The sequence below is a fragment of the Momordica charantia genome, assembly GCF_013281855.1.
Source record: "Momordica charantia cultivar OHB3-1 chromosome 7 unlocalized genomic scaffold, Mcharantia_2.0 BLBB01000007.1, whole genome shotgun sequence".
In the NCBI taxonomy this organism is placed as follows: domain Eukaryota; kingdom Viridiplantae; phylum Streptophyta; class Magnoliopsida; order Cucurbitales; family Cucurbitaceae; genus Momordica; species Momordica charantia.
Window position 1 is genome coordinate 11,472,983 of NW_028275165.1, and position 20,064 is coordinate 11,493,046.

At 34.7% G+C, this 20,064-nt stretch overlaps 1 long non-coding RNA gene across 2 annotated transcripts; it reads left to right on the forward strand.

The window, feature by feature from the left end:
* Positions 1-8,571: 8,571 nt before the first annotated feature.
* Positions 8,572-14,295, forward strand: LOC111024425 (uncharacterized). 2 transcript variants are annotated; one of them, XR_015792268.1, is made up of 5 exons: positions 8,572-8,824; positions 8,905-9,074; positions 10,687-10,754; positions 12,912-13,256; positions 13,343-14,295. It is a non-coding gene; the product is annotated as an uncharacterized LOC111024425 (long non-coding RNA). The 2 variants fall into 2 exon arrangements; XR_002603331.2 differs by lacking the exon at positions 10,687-10,754 and having other exon boundaries at positions 8,577-8,824.
* Positions 14,296-20,064: the final 5,769 nt, after the last annotated feature.

Consider the following 20,064-nt stretch of genomic DNA (forward strand, 5'->3'; position numbering starts at 1 on the left):
TTTTTTCCTTTGTTTTAAAACCCAACCAACCCAACTAAAAGCCCAACATAAACAAGCCCAAAAGAAAAAACTCATCCCAACCTAAGATAAAACCAATCATGCGAAATCCGATATACATAAATTTAATTAAAGTTTAATTTAAAATTAAATGAAAATCTCCTAATTCGAGACTAACTAACCTGAGGGACTCGGGGCGTTACAGTATACCATCTGTTTTGGGAGATTATGGCAGCAATTTTGTGGCGACGGCTTGAGTTTTGGCGGTGCAGAAGGGTCAAATCGACATTAGTATTTTGGGGTAATTTATATCTTGATTATTTTGTGAGTTTTTCATTCATGTACATATCTTATGTTAAATACTTAGAAGTTGGGGGTTTTTTGTTGGGACTCTCTAGAGGGTGAATATCTGGGGGAGATATTTGAGTGCTTTGTATCCAACCTCATATTATAGTGAAATCCGCATCTAAGCGGAACACTAGATGTAGCCCATAAATTGTTAGGGTAAACTAATATAAATTTTTTGTGTCGTTTCTACTTTTCCCTTATTGTCTTAATTATTTGTGTTCTGTGATTGTGATTTACTGGATATAACTGTGGAAGGGAAAATTGTTTTGGAGCGCATAAATTTTCCAACAAAGTGATTTCATTATACCCAATGATACAAGTTTAACAACCTAATGCTCTTGGTGACTAGCAATCAAAGAAAGAAAACTAGAAACAAGACTATCCTTCGAGCCAAATGTTCTCCGGTAAGGAATGACAACCACATGCAAATTGAAGTCAAACGAACAAAGACTATATATGCAAGAAAAATAAGAGAAAATAAAAATCAAACTTTTAAACAATGTACAAATTTAGTCGTTGTTCAAAACACACACAAAAGTTTAGCAACAAAAAATAGTGAAGTTCGCAGTAAAGGGGTATTTTTAGGGGCAAGGGTTCAGGTGCGTTAAAAAAATCGGTTTCGGTTGGGTTGGTTTTTTCTAAAACTGAAATTTTCGATTCTTGGTTTGGAGAATTTTTTGTTGGTTCACCTTGAACTGAACGAAATTTTGTATTAAATTTAATGTATATATGTATGTGTACGTATATATATATATATATCTTTTCTTTTTACTTTACGGTTTGCGAATTGTGGTCTCCCTCCCCCTTCTGGCCTCCCCCTCCATTATGGTTTATCTCCCTCAGCACTGCCATTTTCTCCACCCTCTGCACCACCCTCTTATCTTCTTCTCCGACAACCCCTTGATCCTCCTCATGCTCGCCAACCTGTGAACATCGCTATCCCAAGTTTCCTCAGCCCTTGCCTCATCACTCTCATCTCTTTTCTTGCCTCACGGTTCTTCTATTTTTTGTCTTTTGTCGTCCTCCATTCGTCATCTTCCGTTTCTAATTCGTCCCATCCTACACTTATTTATATATTTTTTTTCAATTTTTTCTGGTTTTAATCTCTCCTTTTGTTTTCTATTTTCTATTTTTTCCTTTATTCTCATCTAATCTTTAATTTTGTTATTTTTCTGTTATTTTTTACCTTATAATCTTTCATTCTCTATCCACCTCACCATGTTTTTGTTTTACATCTTGCTCAACATCTCTCGCCTATTTGATTGAGCATATTTGTATTTTTCTATATTAGAGATTTTTCAATTTGGGCAATCTTATTTTTTTCTGCCATTTGCTTCGTGAAATCTTGTTTGTTTTATTGCATGGGATATTGTGTAGTAGCAGTCTGATGGATTTCTTGGATTTCTTCTTCTGATAGATTTTTCCTGGCCTTTAATCTCATCTAGTCTTTAATTTTGTTATTTTTCTTTCAATTGTTTCTTCTGTTTTCTGTTGTAATCTTTCATTCTCTATCCACCTCATCATGTTTTGTTTCTGATTTTCTCTCGTTCCAGGATCATATTCGTATTTTTCTATCTTATATGGTTAGAGATTTTGCAATTTGGGAGATTTCTTTTCCTACCCTTTGCTTGGTGAAATCTTGTGGGTTTGCTTGGGATTTCATTCTGTCATAGATGGAAATGAGCAGTTTTATTGAAATTAAGGATTCATAAATACAAAAAATAAAGAGAGAAAAAAAGAGAACCAACCGGACGACCCGACCCGACCCAACTTGAAAATATAAGGACTGGGCTGGGTTGGGTTGGGTTGGGTTGGATTGTTCAATGAATTTGATTTTATCAAGTCATTGAACCAACCAACCCGAAAAGTCAGGTTGGTCCAAAAAACCCACTCAACCCAATCCAACCACACCCAAATTTGTGGTGTACAAAGCTGGATGGGGATCAAACCAAAGACAACTTAAAGCACAATGAATATACAATATCTACATGAGCTGTGGCGAGGTTTAGAAGTAGTTTGAGGGACAACAATCCAAAGGAACAATTTGTGGCTGCAAAAGGGCTCTCTCTCGGCTAGTAATGGACTGCAGCTCCTTTCCTCATACTTGAAAGGCTCTCCTAGTCTGGTAAATTGATTTGCAAATAATTTTAGAATACTAGTAAACAAAAAATAAAGATACTTGCAAAAAATAATTTGATTTCGGACAGATTTGATAGCTGAAAAGATTTTCTCCATCTGTCATCCAAATAAGGAAAGTTTAATGTTTGGACAATTCTCCTTCAAACAGTAATATTGTCTGCTCCAAACCTTAGATGGAAGCAATATTAATATACTTAAAAAGCTATTTCAAATACCTTCAAAATGGTATCTAATTTAATCATAATCAAGCAAAAGGTCAGTAAGATATTAACGATCGACATTAACACAGTGAACTCTTGAATACGCTGTAGGATTTTTCAGAAAACAGTATTTACAACAACTGCGATAATTTTCAGACCACTGAATAAAAATTGTCAATTTTGATTTTGCTAGAAAGTTAACTTAAATGATCTTTCAAAATAACATTGATATCACTTGATTTGGAGTTTCGAGATAAAAAAAATATGGATTTTTTGAAGTTCGAGTCTAGATTTTACACTTTGTAGGCTTCCCTTCAATTATGAGGTTTGAAGAAAAATTGATAACTTTGACTATGAGGCTCAGACTAAAGTGAAATCTTTTTTGTTGGAAAGCTTTTTGAATGCTGCAAAAAAAGTAACAAGGATTTGAAAACTTTAAAGTAATATTGGTATCTCAAAACGTTCATGCTAGAAAGATAGACAAAATAGGCACGTGAAGACAATTAACAATGGAATGAAATTTTTTAGTTTTTCAAAAAATGAAAGTAAAAGCAAGACATAAAATAAATGATATATCTAATTTAGGGTTTAAGTTTTGCGACCAAATGATACACAAAACCCAAGTGTATGAACTCAAAAAAGTACACAAAATATATTCTCCCTCTGATATTGATTGGACTATGTATTGACCAGAGCGTCAGAGTGCTAACTATGTTTTGTAGGTCCTAAGTACTTCGGTGTGACGAGTCCGAGCTTGATGATCAAACAATTGTATTTTATTCCCTTTGACAATTTTGCTCGCAATCTAACCTTCTAAGCTCGAAGTTTTCAAGCCTAGGTTTTTCTTCCGCTCCTTACCTTTTTCATTTTGAGAATGTCTAGTTATATTAGCTCTTCTTGTATTTCAGTTCGGAGCTCGGACTAGAGTAGCTTATCATATAGTTTAGATGGGGACTGCCTTAGCAGAAGACGAGCTTGATCTTCTTTCACGAGGGTTAAGCCTAGGGCCTAGGCGAGTGAAGCGATCACCTAAGGCCCCCAATCCTACAACGGCCTCATATTTTTCATATATTAGTATATATAATATAGGGGATTTGTAATGGGTAGCATATAAGTTTTCTATATTTAACAAAATAGCATGCATTTTTTATATTTTTAGATATAGGATTTTTTTGAAAATCCTAATTTTAAAATTTTCAGTATTCCCAAATTACCCTTTTTCAGTTATCGCTTCGTTATTATATATTAAACATATATCACATATGTATAAGGAGTAAATCAATAGTATATCAGAAGTCAATCAGTTCTATATCAGTTGTATAATAGTAAATCACTATTTTACCTGCTTTAACCCTTTGTCTTGTATTTTTTTGATCAATTAGAAATTAGTAGGTATTGGCATGCATGGAAGAAAAAAATTTGATACTTACTGAAAATGAGAGAGAAAACTTGAAAGGAACGTGAATGTAAACGTCAATGGTAATTTTCGAAATTACTGTGAATAAAAATTCAATTAGAAATTATAGATAAATAGAAACTTAGGGTTTTTCTGTATATCAATAATATATCAGTGATATATCAAGTATACATCGTACATATAACAATAGTATAATTAAGTTTTATTTAAAGTTTTAAAGATCAAAAGGAAATCAGCAACAATGTCATTCTTAAAAGGTTTAAATATCATTCTTGGGTATCAACAGCAACATCAAATCAGCATCAAAGTCCTTCAACCAAAAACTTAAAGGTTTAAATATCAAAACGAACCAGTAGCATAAACCAAAAGTTGACTAACAATGTCATTCTTAAAATTATATAAAAGAAGAAGCATAAGTTCCAACAGTCTAGAAAAGCGTAAGTTTCATTCTTGTATAATCTTTAGGTAAAAGCTTGGGACATCAATCTTCGTTCTTGGTGATTGTCGTGTCTTCGGAGATAATATCTTTGAAGCTTTCCGTTTTTCTATAGACAATATTTTTGGCATTGGTTTATGTTGTCTTTTAGACGAACGATATCAACATTTTCGACGATGTTTTTTTATTTCATTTTTCGTGTTTGTACCATTGCTTTTATCTGGAAAAAAATATTTCATATACTAGTAGTATATCAGAAAACATATATTAGAGGTAATATGTTCGAAATAATTGGTACATATCATAGTTATATGAGAAGTAAATCAATTTCATATCATATGTATATCAAACATATATCACATATATATCAAGAGTATATCTGTCAATCATAGTTATATCAGAAGTAAATCAATAGTATATCAGAAATCAATCAATTCTATATCACCTATAGTAGTAGATATCATAGTTATATCAGAAGCAAATCAATTTCATATCATATGTATATCAAACATATATCACATATACATCAGAAGTATATCTGTCAATCATAGTTATATCATAAGTAAGTCAATAGTATATCAAAAGTCAATCAGTTCTATATCACCTATAGTAGTATATATCATATTTATATCAGAAGTAAATCAATTTCATATGAGATATATATGGAACATATATCACATATGTATCAAGAGTATATCTGTCAATAATAGTTATATCATAAGTAAATCTATATCAGAAGTCAATCAATTCTATGTCACCTATAGTAGTAGATATAATAGTTATATCAGAAATAAATCAATTTCTACCATATGTATATCAAACATATATCACATATATATCAGGAGTATATCTGTCAATCATTAGTATATCAGAAGTCAATCAGAAGTAATTTATTGTTGGTTCGAGCCTGCAAGGTATATTTGTAATTTAGAACGTGGACCTCCGTTTTTTTGCAAAAAAAATGCTATATTTGAAAAACCCAAACCTTATTGCTATTTTGCTTATTTTCCTAACTTTTGTTGCCATATCTCAAGTTGCCCCTATAATATAATGTAATATTGTTATCTATTTATTTTAGTTTTTACTTGGAATATATAATAATATATTTTCCACATTTTGTTCTTATAATATTGAAAATACAAACTAATAATAAATACATTCTCTTGAAAAAAATCGTTAATTAAATATAAAATCCATAATCAATCTGTCATATAAATTTCTCTAGATTTTTATTTTTTATTTTTTGGGAAAGAAATTGGATTAAAGCTCATCAAACTATGAAAAAATGATAAGATGAAAAAAATGACAAAATGGGGCATGAAAACCCCATTACATAGGCAACCAATAGGAAAAAAGTGACTATAATTAGGAGGCTCTTCACAAATACATAAACCTAAGGCAAGAAACACTAACTAGCAATTCAATCTGCACAAAAGTTGTTAGATGCTAACCCTCCATTTTCAAAAAAGGAGGTTCTCAATATTTAAAACCATATACAAAAGAACTCTCAATTCTAATTTGACACCTTCAAAATTTGTTACTTTTGTCTTTTTTTTTCATGTTTAAAACCTTTGAAACTTCATTAAAAAACAAAAAAACATTAACATAGCCCTTCCAGACTCTCTTAAATTTTAGATCCTTTGTATTCTCTCCTTTTATTTATTATTTTCACAACTAAAATTTTTCAAATTGTCTTAAGAAAAAGATTGTACCATAAATATATTCGGTAGATTATACTAATTTTAACTTAATTGTGTCAATCCAAATTGTTAGAATAGAAACCAAAGCTCCAAAGTTTATTATTTTAAGTTTTTTTGTTCCATTTCTTTTACTTTTTATGAAAATGTATTTCATATTATTCAATACGTTAATATTTGAGATTGTTTAGGTTGGCTTACTTGTTTCAATATAAAATATTAATATGTCTATAAAAAAATATGAATATGGATATATGAAAAGCTTAAGATAAAACATAAAATATAAAAACTTATTGAATCTAAAAAATGTGCTAAAAAATGGATTGAATATGAAACAATGTTATCAATAAAATTTTTTTTAGTAGAAGCAAAAGTAACAAAAATGATAAAATAATAGAAGAAATAATAGGTATAGATAAATCAAAACATAAACAAAAATGACATATAATGATATTTTTGAAAATGAAGCATCGAATCAAATAAAGTTCAAGTTAAAAAATAGTCATATTAAGGCATCTCTTTTAAAATTTTGCCTAAAGCCACATATCATGTCGAAACGTCCTTGGTTGAGCCTACAACACCTTCCTCTACTGCTAAGTAGAGGATAAACTTATCACCGGATAGTGGTTTCGAGAGTTACAAAGCCGAGCTTAAATAAGTCTTCAGCTACTCTGAGGCATTCTGATAATCTAAAGACCACTCAAATTTGTCCTTTTTTTTCCGTAGAACTTTGAAGAAGGATAAGCACTTATCCATGGATTGGATACAAAATGGTTGACAGCAGCAAATAGTTCGAGAGATTCAGTGAAAGTGATATCGAGAGGAAGCCGTGAAATGAGAGCAAGAGTGATTGCAAACAAAGTCATGAAAAGAGAGCGAGAGTCTGCTGTCAAAACGAGAGCAAAGCACAAATTAATTTAAAAAGTAATCAAATTCAATAATGAGATCGAGATTAGAGCAAGCGAGATCGAGAGTAAGTCGTGTAACAAGAACGAAAGTCTACACAAAGGAGCCATGAAACACGAGCGAGAGCGAGGTTGAGTACAAGCGAGAACAAGAATAAGGGGCTAAGATGCATATATTTTCAATGCGGTTATGAAGGTAATTTCGTGTGCTTGCTAACACACACACAATGTTAGAAAAACTTATTTGTGAGAAAGCAGGTTAGAAATTATTATTAATCTCTACGATATTTTAAAAGAAAATAAGCACAATATATAATATTTAAATATCTATTTTGGTCTAAGTACTTTTAGCTTTGATAAACCTCTATTTTAGTCCTTGTACTTTTAGTTTTGGTCCATAACGTCAATTTTGGGTTCTGTAATTTTTAAAAGTGGTCGTAGTTGTCCTTTCATTTTCTTTTTATCTCAATTTTGTATCACAGTATTAACATGACACTTCATCACTTGAAATATAATCATAAATTTATATTAAATAGTTTCCATTGTGTTTAAATTTGTGCTAAATTTTTACAAAACAAAGACTAAAATTGTCACTTTCTAAAAGTACGGAATCAAAATTGATATTTTGAAAGTACATGGACTAACCAAACATAATTTTAACGTGTGTTCTTGTCATTTTGTCATCAGTTATTTAACAAATATAAATATGTTTGTGTGAGCATCTGTTAAATGTCACCTAAGTTTCAAACATGACACAATTGTTGCTTAGAAATGAAGGTTTTTATTGCATTAATTAAGATTTATTCTACGACCCAAAAAACAAAAAAGTGAGAAAACAAAGGGAACGTGTGAGACAGTTGCAAAAAAAGGGACTTATTACTTTTCTAGGCATAATTTGTGCAGCAAAATAATAATAATAATAATAATAATAATAATAATAATAATAATAAAAAGAGTTATATAAAGGTTGGATTTTGTTCTAATATCTCATCCATGTGATACTATATATTTCTTTCGATATTTCAACCTCGAACTTCAAAAGAAATAGTAGATATTTTTATCTCTCAGCTATATTCATTTTGATGGCAATAGATGTTCATGTTAGCTAAACTAATGTAATTTTAATATACATGCCTATATGTTAACTCAAAAATATATATATATATATATATACATGCCTATATCACAATGGTAATACACATCTTTTTCTTATCTTTTTTGAAGGAAGAAAAAAACTTTATTAGAAAAAGGCATCTTGGGCTACCGATGGTAATACACATCTTTAAAGTCATATTATATTATTCATCTTTTAAATAAATAATAATTAATGATGCACGAATTTAAATAAATATCTTTTTAATTAAGGACTTTTTTTTTTGGAAACAGAACAACAAAAAAGGAATTAAACAAAATCAATAGCCAACAAATCAAAACGCCACATAGGGCAAAACAAGTTCCACGAAGATGAAAAGCCCTCTTCGCACGTGTTCCTCGCTATTCCATGAGCAACTCTATTAGCTTTCCTCGAGATATCCATGAATCCTTCAATTGGCAAGGAATCCATCTCCTTCCATACGTCTTCAACAAGCAGAGAAAGTTCAGTGAGCTCCAAAGTCGATTTATTGATGATGTTCACAACTTCCAGACAATCTGATTCCACCTTTATTTAAATTCCAGCTTCAAGGGTAAGAGAATGGTTCATTGCTTTGAGACCTTCTAAGATTGCTAGGGCTTCCAAAGCTTTGATGAGTCATTTCCTTTGTAGGTGGAGACACCCTACCATGATGAAACGACCTTCAGAATCACAAACTACCCATTTGAGTCCACTGGCATGCAGCGAATCCATCCAAGTAGCATCATAATTTAGTTCCCACTGGTTCTGCGTCGGGGGAGTCCAGCCGATGGGCCTGGGAGTTCCTTGTTCTCCATGTTCAGGTTCTTTCCAAGATTCTTTGTAAACTCATTTATTTTCCTTTCAATAAGGATCTTAATTTTCTGAGGGCTAGACGGCTCATTTGTACATTGTACTATTTGATTTCTGTACATCCAAATACTTTATAGAAGAATTAGCCCTGATTGTCTTTTGTACTGGTCTGAATCTCTCCAAATCCAGTTGAAATAGTCCAAAGCCATCCTGATCTGTCAACATTAAATGAGCCAACATTAAAATCAAGAAAAATAGCCCAAAGATCTCAAACAAACTTGCACTTCCAAAACAAATGAGTAATTGTCTCTTCTTTCTCACAACATAGAGGCCACCTCTTTTTGGTTATGATTCATTTAGGATTGAGATTATCAAAGGTTGGAATGATATCTTGTATAATCTTCCAACAACAAAGTAAAATCTTGGGAGGGACTTGAACTTTCCAAAACCTCTTCCACCACCTACTCATCGAGGCCGTATTTGAGGACGAAGCTAAATCAGATTCATGAACGTTGATCCCCAGTCTGTAGGCACTTTTCACTATAAAAATCCCTTTCTTGTCGAAACCCCATATGATATCGTCACTAGATTCGTTCCTGCTAAAGGAGTATTAATGATTCAATCAGCTTCATCATCCTGAAAGCAATTCCTAATGACTTCTTCGTTCCACATCCCTAGCTCCCTTATTAGAGAAGCCACGTTTAGATTATAGAAAGAGCTATGCACATAAGTAGGCTTAAAGTTTCCTAATCTTGTGAGCCAAGGTCAATCTGCTATATTCACATCAAGTCCCAAACCAATTCTCCACCAATAGTCTTTTCTGAAAAGATCACGACCCCGAAGAATACTTTGCCAAACAAAAGAGGGATTGTTCCCCAACAATTTAGCTTTGATGAAGCTTTCATTAGGGAAATATCCACTCTTTAGAACGCGAGCAACCAGATTGAGAGGATTCCTTAGCAGTTTCTAGCTTTGCTTAGCTAACATGGCTTGATTAAAGATACTAATGTCTCTAAAGCCCAACCCTCCTTGATCTTTCGGGATACACAGCCTTTTCCAGTTATGCCAATGGATCTTCCTTTCCATTTCCGTTGCTCCCCACAGAACCTAGCACACATAGAATTTATATCAATACAGAGGTTAAAAGGGAGTTTAAAACAACTCATACTGAAAGTTGGAATTGTTAAAGCTACAACTTTAATGAGAACTTCCCTCATTCCGATCGAAAACAATTTCCCTTTCCAGTCTTGAAGTGCTCTCCATACTCTGTCTTTAATATTAACGAACACCTGCCTCTTATTTTGCCTTGTTGGGAAGGGAGACCCAAATATTGACCCAGGGTCACAGTATGATTTACCAACAACTATTGCTTTATCATCCGTACCATTTGCTCCTTGATATTTTTGCTCACAATGAACATCGATTTGTCAAGATTAATACATTGTCCATATGATTTTTCATAAGATTCCAGAATCCCTTTAATGCTCCTGCAATTACCTGTAGAAGCTTTGAAAAACAACAGACAGTTATCAGCATAAAATAAATGTGAAATGGATGGGCATCGCCTATTAATTTTCAAACCTGTGATGTTCATTTTCTTTTCCTCCCCTTTGATAATTGCAGGGAGCCCTTCCACGCAAATAATAAAAAGTAAGGAGAAAGCGGGCCTCCTTGTCTAAGGCCTCGGTTAGGTATGAATTCACCACCCGACACCTCATTTATCAAAATTGCAAACCGAACAGACTCCACACATTTCATAATCAGCTCCACCATCTACTCGTAAATCCCATCTTTTCCATGATACCTCTAATATATGGCCATTCCACTCTATTGTTGGCCTTGCTCATGTCCAACTTCATTGCCACTTCACCCATCTTGCCATAACGCTTATTTTTAATAGCATGGATACACTCGAAGCCAGTGATCGCGTTGTCTGTCCTTCCTGGCACAAAGGCTGATTGGGTAGGGGAAATCACACTATCAAGAACTCTTTTAAGCCTGTTAGCCAAGGCCTTGGCAATCAGCTTATACACTACATTGCAAAGGCTGATTGGACGAAAGTCTTTCATTTCCTGCGCCTCTTTCTTCTTTGGAATTAGGACTATATGAGTCTGATTGATTTTACCTAAAGGCTTATTATGATTCCGAATTTTTAAACAGATATCTATCGTATCATTGCCAACCACATTCCAAAATTTCTAAAATAACATAGCTTGTACCCAATCTAGACCAGGAGCCTTAGAAGGGTGCATTCCTTTTAGGGCCACTTCGATTTACTTTCTCATAAACTCCTTGAATAGCATGAAATTTTAACTATCACTGATACTCTTATGCACACACTGAAGAACGGTATCACAATCTGACCCTGTAGGCCCAGAATAAGAGAAAAGAGCTTTAAAATAGGCAGCTGCAACATCTTTAATATCTTCTCTTCTGTCTTTCCAAACTCTGTGATCATAAAAAATTCCTTCAATTCGATTTGTTTTCCGCCACTGATCGGCTCTGATATGGAACCATTTAGTGTTCTTATCTCCCCATTAAAGCCAATCTTCTCTCGATCTTTGTTTCCAATATACCTCCTCTTTTTTTAGCAGAGCATCAAGGTCTTTCTCGATTTCCAACATCTCCTCTCCCCATCTTGCCCCATCTAGGTTGTGATATCTCTCAAGCTCCTTCTCCTTAGTAGCAATAGCCCATTTAAGAGATCCGTTCAATCTAATTTTATTCCACTCAAAGAGCCGATAGAGGCACGAATGAATTTTTGCTTGAAATACCTGAATTCCAATCCCAAGCACAGAACCCCAAGTCCCTATGATAATGTCCCTACAGCCTTCAATCTGAAGCCAACTCTCCTAAAAATTAATCTAACCCTGCTTACGAAACATTTGAGCACGTGGCAGTCCGAAGTCCCAAGAAGTTAAATGGGTCGGTTGTCCGAGGAGAGCAACTCAAGGTGCGTGACCTTAAGGTTGAAACACTTATTGAGATGCTCTGGTTAATAAGGAACCTATCCAGACGTTCCCAAAATGAGGCAGCTATTGAATTGGTTGTTGCACCAAGTAAAAGGATCACCCACATAACCCGTATCTAGCAGAGCACATGAGTCAATCACAACTCTGAACCCCTACATCCATCTTTTCGGTCGTTTAAACTATCTCATTAAAGACTTACATGAACATTTTAAAATTTTAAAAAATAATTAAAAAATTCATATATCAAAATGAAATTAGATAAAATAATTATATGAATAAATTGGTCCAATAATTTGATCTTAATTTCAATTTGCTCTCTATAATTTTAAAATTTTAAATTTAATTCATATGACATAGACTTAATTTTAATTTTGATTCCTATATTTTAAAAGTACTGATAATTTTGCTCTAGTTTGATTTGGTTAAATCTCGTAGATATCTTTTAGTTTACTTAAAATAATAAAAAATAATAATAAAAAAAGACAATAAGAAGAAATAAAACAAAATAAAATAAAAGGTAAGTGGTAAAAGGATAGGTTTAACTGATCTCTACCACTCTTTTTTTTTTAATCTCTCCCATTTTGTATATCGTGTGCTTAGCGACAGTCATGATTCTGTTACAAACCCTTTAATTTAATCATGGTTAAAATACTAGTTTTGTTTAGGTAATATCAATTTCGGGTCAGTTTAGTCCTTGCACTTTTAAAATGTTTGTTTTCGTTTTTGTACTTTCAGATTTAATTTATTTTAATCTCCGTATTTTCAAATATTTATTTTGGACCCTGTACTTTTAAAACTGACCATTTTGGTCCTTTTATTTTAGTTTGATCCCATTTTTTCTATCACAATTTCAACACGACATTATAATTGTTATAGGTAAAACCCGAGCAGGACATGCGTTCGCTCCTCTACAGGCTGGGGACCACTGACGGTTACCTTCCTAAGGCAAGCATTGTCGACACATGTCTGCCTGGAGGGAACAAGAGACCACAGCCGGTCACGCCCTGTATATAGTTGTCGCTGGGAATGCATGTTATTGGTACGATAAGCACATTCCGTAGACGCGGGCAACATGCCCAGAGCCACAGGTGGTGGTGCTACCTTGCACCTACTGGAAGCATGCTCCCATCGTACAACACGCGAAATCCCTACCACCTCTAACCGTAGTCCTTTCTGGCCAGCCCTTGAGGCTATAAAAGGAGGGACCTTCTTCTTCACCAGGCAAGTGAAAAATCTTTTACTAATACCTCTGATGTCTTATTCTTATTTCTATTCCGTTTACTGACTTGACCATCGAAGTGATTTAGGTTTCCGATTACCGCACCGACGTCGAGTATTTTGGTTTCAAGCAGGATTGCTCATTTGTGTACAAGTGTCCCTCAACCGAAATTCACCGTCAACAGTTGGCGCCGTCTGTGGAGACGACGTTTTCAAGCCAAAAAACAAAAAATAGTTCTTCGCACTAAGACATCATCACGATGGTCCCCGACAAGGAGTTGTCCCACGAAAACACCGTCGACGAGGAGCATTGCGTGACAAGGCAATTGACAAGTCTGCTCCGACTCCTTCTACACCGCAAAAGATGAGGGGGACCAGGGACATTGTCAACACACTTCACCCGATGGGACACCTCGGTAAGAAGAAGGTCAGATATCCCCATCGAAAGAGCTTTGGATTCCATAATGAGATGAGAGCGGCCCACGCCCAGATGACTTCCCTAATGGAAGGCTAATCGAAATCTGGAGTGACCGAGCCCGAGAAACCTTCCCCCTTCCAACAACAAAGTAAAATCTGTCACTAATCACCGAGAGGGTGAAAGGACGTAAATCCCGCAGCGGAAACGACGATCTTTGTTCTTGAAGTTTTAGGAACAAAAAACACACAAAAACAAAGAGAAAAATGCAGGGGAAAGTTTTTCTTTACCTTTGAAGAACCGTTCTTCAAGGAATCACCAACAAACACCACCACCGATCTTCCCGCTATCCTCTAAGAACGATGATCTCGCTTCTGGGAGCTTTGTTTTTGGAAAACAAGAGGGAATTGAGAGAGAGAGCTTGAGAGAATGCCTTGGAATTTCTTGGAATGAATGTTCTGTTTTTGCCGAACACTTTTGCGAAAACTAAAACCATATGACGTGGGGAGTTTCCCCACGTCACATAACTCCCCACTCCCTTGCAGTTTTGTAGGGGAGTTTTATTTTATTTATTATTAATTAGTTAATATTAATAAATATTAATAAATAATAATAATAATTAATATATATATATAATTAATTAATCTGATTGATTGATTAATTGGTTTTAATTAATTAATTATTAATCTAATTAACAATTAATTAATGAATTAAATAAATAAATAAATACATATATATATTAACTAAATAAATAATTAACACTTAATTATTTATTATCAAAATAGAATCACATTCTAAAAGCATTTCGCTGGTATAACCTATAATGGTAATGTACGTCTTAATCACATTATTTTTAACATATAGTTTTAATATAAATCATAATCAGAGTAATTTTATTTGAATCTCGTTCAAATAATTTCTCTCATAATATATAATTTTAATTAGAACTAACTATATATATTATAATGTATAAACATACATATATAATCTCTTGAGCAATTTGAACATTTCACATTTTTCCAAAAAGTTGATCCTCGTTTTACCCGTTGTGAGTGGAGTAGAAAATGCTTACTGCAAGTGTACATGTCAAGTTTTAATAAAAGTGGTAAGTAATTACCGATATCGTCCACTAGATTGGTTTCTAGTCACTCAAGTATTAGAGATAATATTGTCCAATTTTATCTAGAGAAACAACAAGAATTTCTTTTGACAAAAAAAAAACCAAATAACAAAGCGAATAAAAGACTCTAAAGAAAACTTTTATGCAGAATGGGTCCTAGGGAAATGATTTCACCAACTGAACCTACAAGCGGACAAATTAAACATGCCAAGATTGAATATGCAATTAATCTATAAGTTAAGAAATCAAGAATCATAATTGTCTCTCCCGAGTACAATTAATTCTCCCACTTATTAAAAAACCAATATCCCTATCTAGTTTCATTAACAAGCAAAGTCTTAAGTCTTATTCTTTTAACAACCTCTAAAATAATTCTAAGTCTCCCGATGTTAGAACTATCCCAGTCATGCATTCAAGTTCCAATCTAAACCACCTCTCCCGAGCGTAAGATCAAGATTTAGCAACAATTAATCCGTGATCAAGAGATTAAAAGCATTAAGCCAATAAATGCACAAATAGATTAAATACAAATCAATCAAGACAATTGTTAATAACTCCAACTCATAAATCCAACGGCTACATCAATCCCTAGAACAAGAAGATTAGCTACTCATGTTCATGAAAATACAATAAAATCTCACTGAGAATTTCATAATAAATCTAGAAAAGATAAGGGAAAAGAGAGAAACTAAAGTCGTAGTGTCGATTGACTGTCCTCGACTTAATCTCCACGATCATGAGCCTTCGGAAATCGTCTCCTTGCCCTCCTTGCTTCAACTCTAGAGCCAAACCTCTCAAACTCCAATTCTCCAATGTGAGAAGGTCCAAAAGTCCTAAAAAATGGCGCACTAATATTTTATTTATGTGAGGGCATCGTTACAATGCCATGGTGCCATTAGTGAGCACCATGGTACTCTCCCAAAATTGTGACGGACGAGCAAGTTCGTAGCGCCATGGTGCTACAAGACAGCACTACGGAGCTGTCATCAAGGAAAGAGGCCCAAGCTTGGTCTGCAGGCACCATGGCACTGTGTACTGGCGCTGTGGCGCTGCTTCTTCATGATTTTGCTCTCAATTCTAACCTGCAAGCACCATGGCGCTACATGATGGTGCTGCGGCACTGATGTGGCTTAATTATCTCCCCTTTTTGCTTTAGTTTTCCTCCCATTTGATCGTTTATGCTCCAATTCTTTCTAATGACTTGATCCTGTAAACACATCAATTATGCACATAAATAAACCATAAATGATCGAACATTGCTAAATAATTCCCACCTGAATGTCATGAAAATGTGGTTCATAAAATGCATTATCAAAATACGCCCAAATTTAGCTTTTTGCTTGTCCTCAAGCAAACAAAACTAGTTAACAACCACTAAATCCAAACAGACAACTGACACCTAAATCACGTTCATCCCTGAACATCTCGTAACTCAACATACTAACTCCCTTTCTTATACCCTTTCAACTTTTTAATCTCCAAAAACACAGGTAAGTCAATCATGCATTCTATGAGATAATTCCAGATGAAAATCAACAGATTAAGTAGTGAACAAAATATTTTGAAAAATAAAAAATCAAGCATCTCGTTGACTTCATGAAATCAAACACAAAAACTTGACACTCTCACAAGAGTTCGCTCAAATCTCTCAAAGTATTTTCAACGTGTTTTAACTCTCAGAATCAGAACAAAGCACATTATTACCATAAGCTTGCAAGTGAATCAATTCTCCCCTCTCAAATATGAATTAAATGCACAAAATCAAATGGACTTTGATAAAGGTTGTAATGGGGCTCAGGTAAAGTGAGGTAATATGAATTTAAGAGGCTCAAAATCAAGAAAAATGAGATATTAGATTGCATGCTAACTACATAACGTACTGAAGCCACAGAACAAAGAATACAATGCACCATCAAACACTAATACTCCTAGAGAAATACAAGAATTTATTGCTCCTTGAAAGATACTTCACCAAATGATTTCTCTACATCGCTCAACAAAGAAGAAATATACCCTTATATACAATTTTCTTGTTTTGTTTTGTTTTGTTTTTTTTTCAACCATACTCATTTTCTTTCTTTCTTTTTTTATACTTTTTTTTTTCTAGCTTACAAAGTTGGCACCAAAACAAATGCAACTTTTCCTCCATTGTCTTGATACTGGTAAAGAAGAAATATGGAGGATGATATTTGAAACAGGCTCGGGGTTAATAAATATGTTCAATCCAAGAAAAAGAATGGAAAATTAGGCTCAAATATGTCTCTCTAAATGAAAATATAAAAGGTAGGATCTTTAGAAGTCTCAAATTGTGCGTAAGGCTAAATTGCCCTTATCATCTTAAGACACCAATTCAAACAAGTGGTTACAAAATGCATTTACCAGCAAGTTGTATAATAAATATGCCAAGTTCGATCACACACAAGAATGAAAATGAGCCAGATGTAATAGATTGCTCTAAGGCTCAAAAGCTCACTGGGTATGTCAATAGTGTCAAGTCAATAGCAATTTTCATTCAATAATCCAACGAGAAACCATCATATAATTTTCAAGAAGGAAAACAAAAACGGTCATACTTATCTCTTTCATGCATAGGAAAGCCACTCAAAGATGCATTTATAACTCACCAAGTATTCAAGGATATTAATCATAATTCAAGGTTTCAAAAGGGAATCAGAATATATGAAATAGAATAAACATATCATCCAAAAATAATTATTACATACCAGATTCAACCACCCCCAAACTTAGATGTTACATTGTCCCAATGTAAAGAAAAAAATGCAATGAAATTAAGAATTACAGTCCGAACAAAATAATGAGGGAGTAGAAGGAAATTGCCCTGAATGATGACGAAGCATCACTGGTCCTCGTCCTTAGTGGATGAATCATGAAATTGTGGAAGTGGAGGAAGAGGCTGCGTTGATTGTTGAGCCAGAAAACATTGAACAAGATAGTCAAATTGCAGCCTCTAATTCACCTGAAAACGATGGAACTGACGTGAAAGATGGCAAACGTCCTCCTCAAGTGGTCGGGGAGCGCCCTGTTGTGGAGGTGGATCGACATGGACTTTTGGTGTTCTTCCGCAGGGCCTTCAATCTCCATAAGGGGCTCCCACCCACGGATAAACAAAATGTAATTCTTTTCCATCACTCTTTTGGGACCCAGTAATGTCCCTGTGGGTTCCCAAACAACACCAACATTCTTACAGAGATCGGTTATCAGCATGGGATGGGGAAGGCCACTTGTTATGCTACCGCGTCTGGCATGCTTAATGCTCTGCTTGATAATCCGCCCAACATCGATAAACTTATCGGTAACAATGGCTTATAGCAATATGGCCCGTTCTTTGGTGACGTCGCTCATGTGGGTCACCAGAAGTAACTTTGAACAAATAAAATTATTGCCATACCTTATTGTGAACAGTCAGATCGGCAGATTTGAAGGTAATGGCTTCACCGTGCCTCATTTTCCATTCAACATTCTGGCGGCATAAACTACGGATGATCTGATCCATGTCAAGGTCCTCACTAGTATACCGATTATAGTCGTCTTGATCAAAGTTGGGGAGCTCAAAGAATTCGTTAATAGAGATATTATCGAAAGCCACGCTATTTCCCCGAACAAAAGAAATATTCGACCATTCATGGATATTAGCATAAAATTCCCAAACAAAGGGGACCACGACTACATCAGGCTACTAAACAAAATTGACCCACCTTCTAGAAACAATATTCTCATACATGCTCTGTTCATGGACCTCGTCAGGTAGTAGGCTCAGTTCCTGAATAAGACTCTTGTGAGCCGCTACAGTAGAGAATCAGGTGGATGCCTTCTCATTAACAAATTTATTTCTATCATATGAAAGAGAAGATGAGGAGGCATCACGTGCTCGTTTTGGAGCCATAACAGTATAAACACAACAAAACGACAAAAAACACTCTAGAAATGTACTTTCACTTCAAAAAATTCCAACCCCAGAGCGAGAACTGCAATAAAGACAACAACAACCAATAATCAGTGTATAAGTTGGCCTTAAAACAACGAAATCTTACTTGGTTAGGAAAAACTTGTGGATTTGACACAAACCCACACAACTTGAACTCCCAAAATCGCTCCAATAGAGCATGCATGCATGAAATAGAGGGTAGAAAATGTGAATCGATGATGAAATCGGCCAAAAATAGAGAGAAATCGAAGAAAAACAGAGGAAAAAGGGAGGGAGAACGGCGGGGGAGCGTTATGGCGCTTAAGGTTCGAAAAAGGGCCAGCTGAAATTCGAACGAAATCTGGGTTTGAAATCCCAGAAATCACGATAGCGCCATGGCGCTATAAGTGAGTGGCATGGCCCTCTGCCCTAGGGAAATCCTGTTGGACCAGGCGCTGCAGAGCGTTGTAGCACCCTTGCATGCGCCATGGCGCTTCCACGCATCCAGCATGCGGTTTTTTTGTTCTTCTTATTTTCCTACACAAATAAAGAAACAAAAAAAAAGGTTAGTAAGAACCTAACAATAACGAAAAGAAAAATAAAGTAAATAGAACAAAAGTAAACAAATGAAAGAAATATATGGGTTGCCTCCCAAAAAGCACTTTATTTAACGTCTTTAGCTAGACAAGGTAACTATCGATCAATTTGGTTCATCCAAAAGAATTTTATCAAAACTTCTCTCTTCCATGCAAAGGTAATGTCTGAGTCGTTGCCCATTGACTTTGAAAGATCTTCCATCACTTGCTTGTCGTTTAATGGCGCCATGTGGAAAAACAGACTTTATGGTAAAAGGACCTGACCATCGATATTTTAGTTTGCCAGGGAATAAACGTAATCGAGAATTAAATAAAAGAACCTGTTGCCCGGGCTCGAAAGATCGATGTTGAATCATTTTATCATGCCACTTTGTTGTTCTTTCTTCGTAAAGCTTGGCATTTTCATAAGCTTGACAATGAAATTCTTCAATCTCATTAAGTTGCAAAAGGCGTTGCTCCCTAGCTTTTTGGAGATCAAACTTCAATTTCTTGATGGCGCAACAGGCTTTGTGTTCCAATTCCACCAGAAGGAGACAAGCTTTCCCAAACACCAATCGATATGGTAACATACCAATTGGAGTTTTGAAAGTTGTTCTGTACGCTCATAGTGCATCGTCCAACTTCAACGTCCAATCCTTTCGGTTTGTTTTGACTGTTTTCTCCAAGATCTGCTTGATTTCCCTGTCAAACGTTTCAGCTTGACCATTAGTTTGAGGATGATAAGCTAAAGAAATTTTATGTTTAACTCTATACCT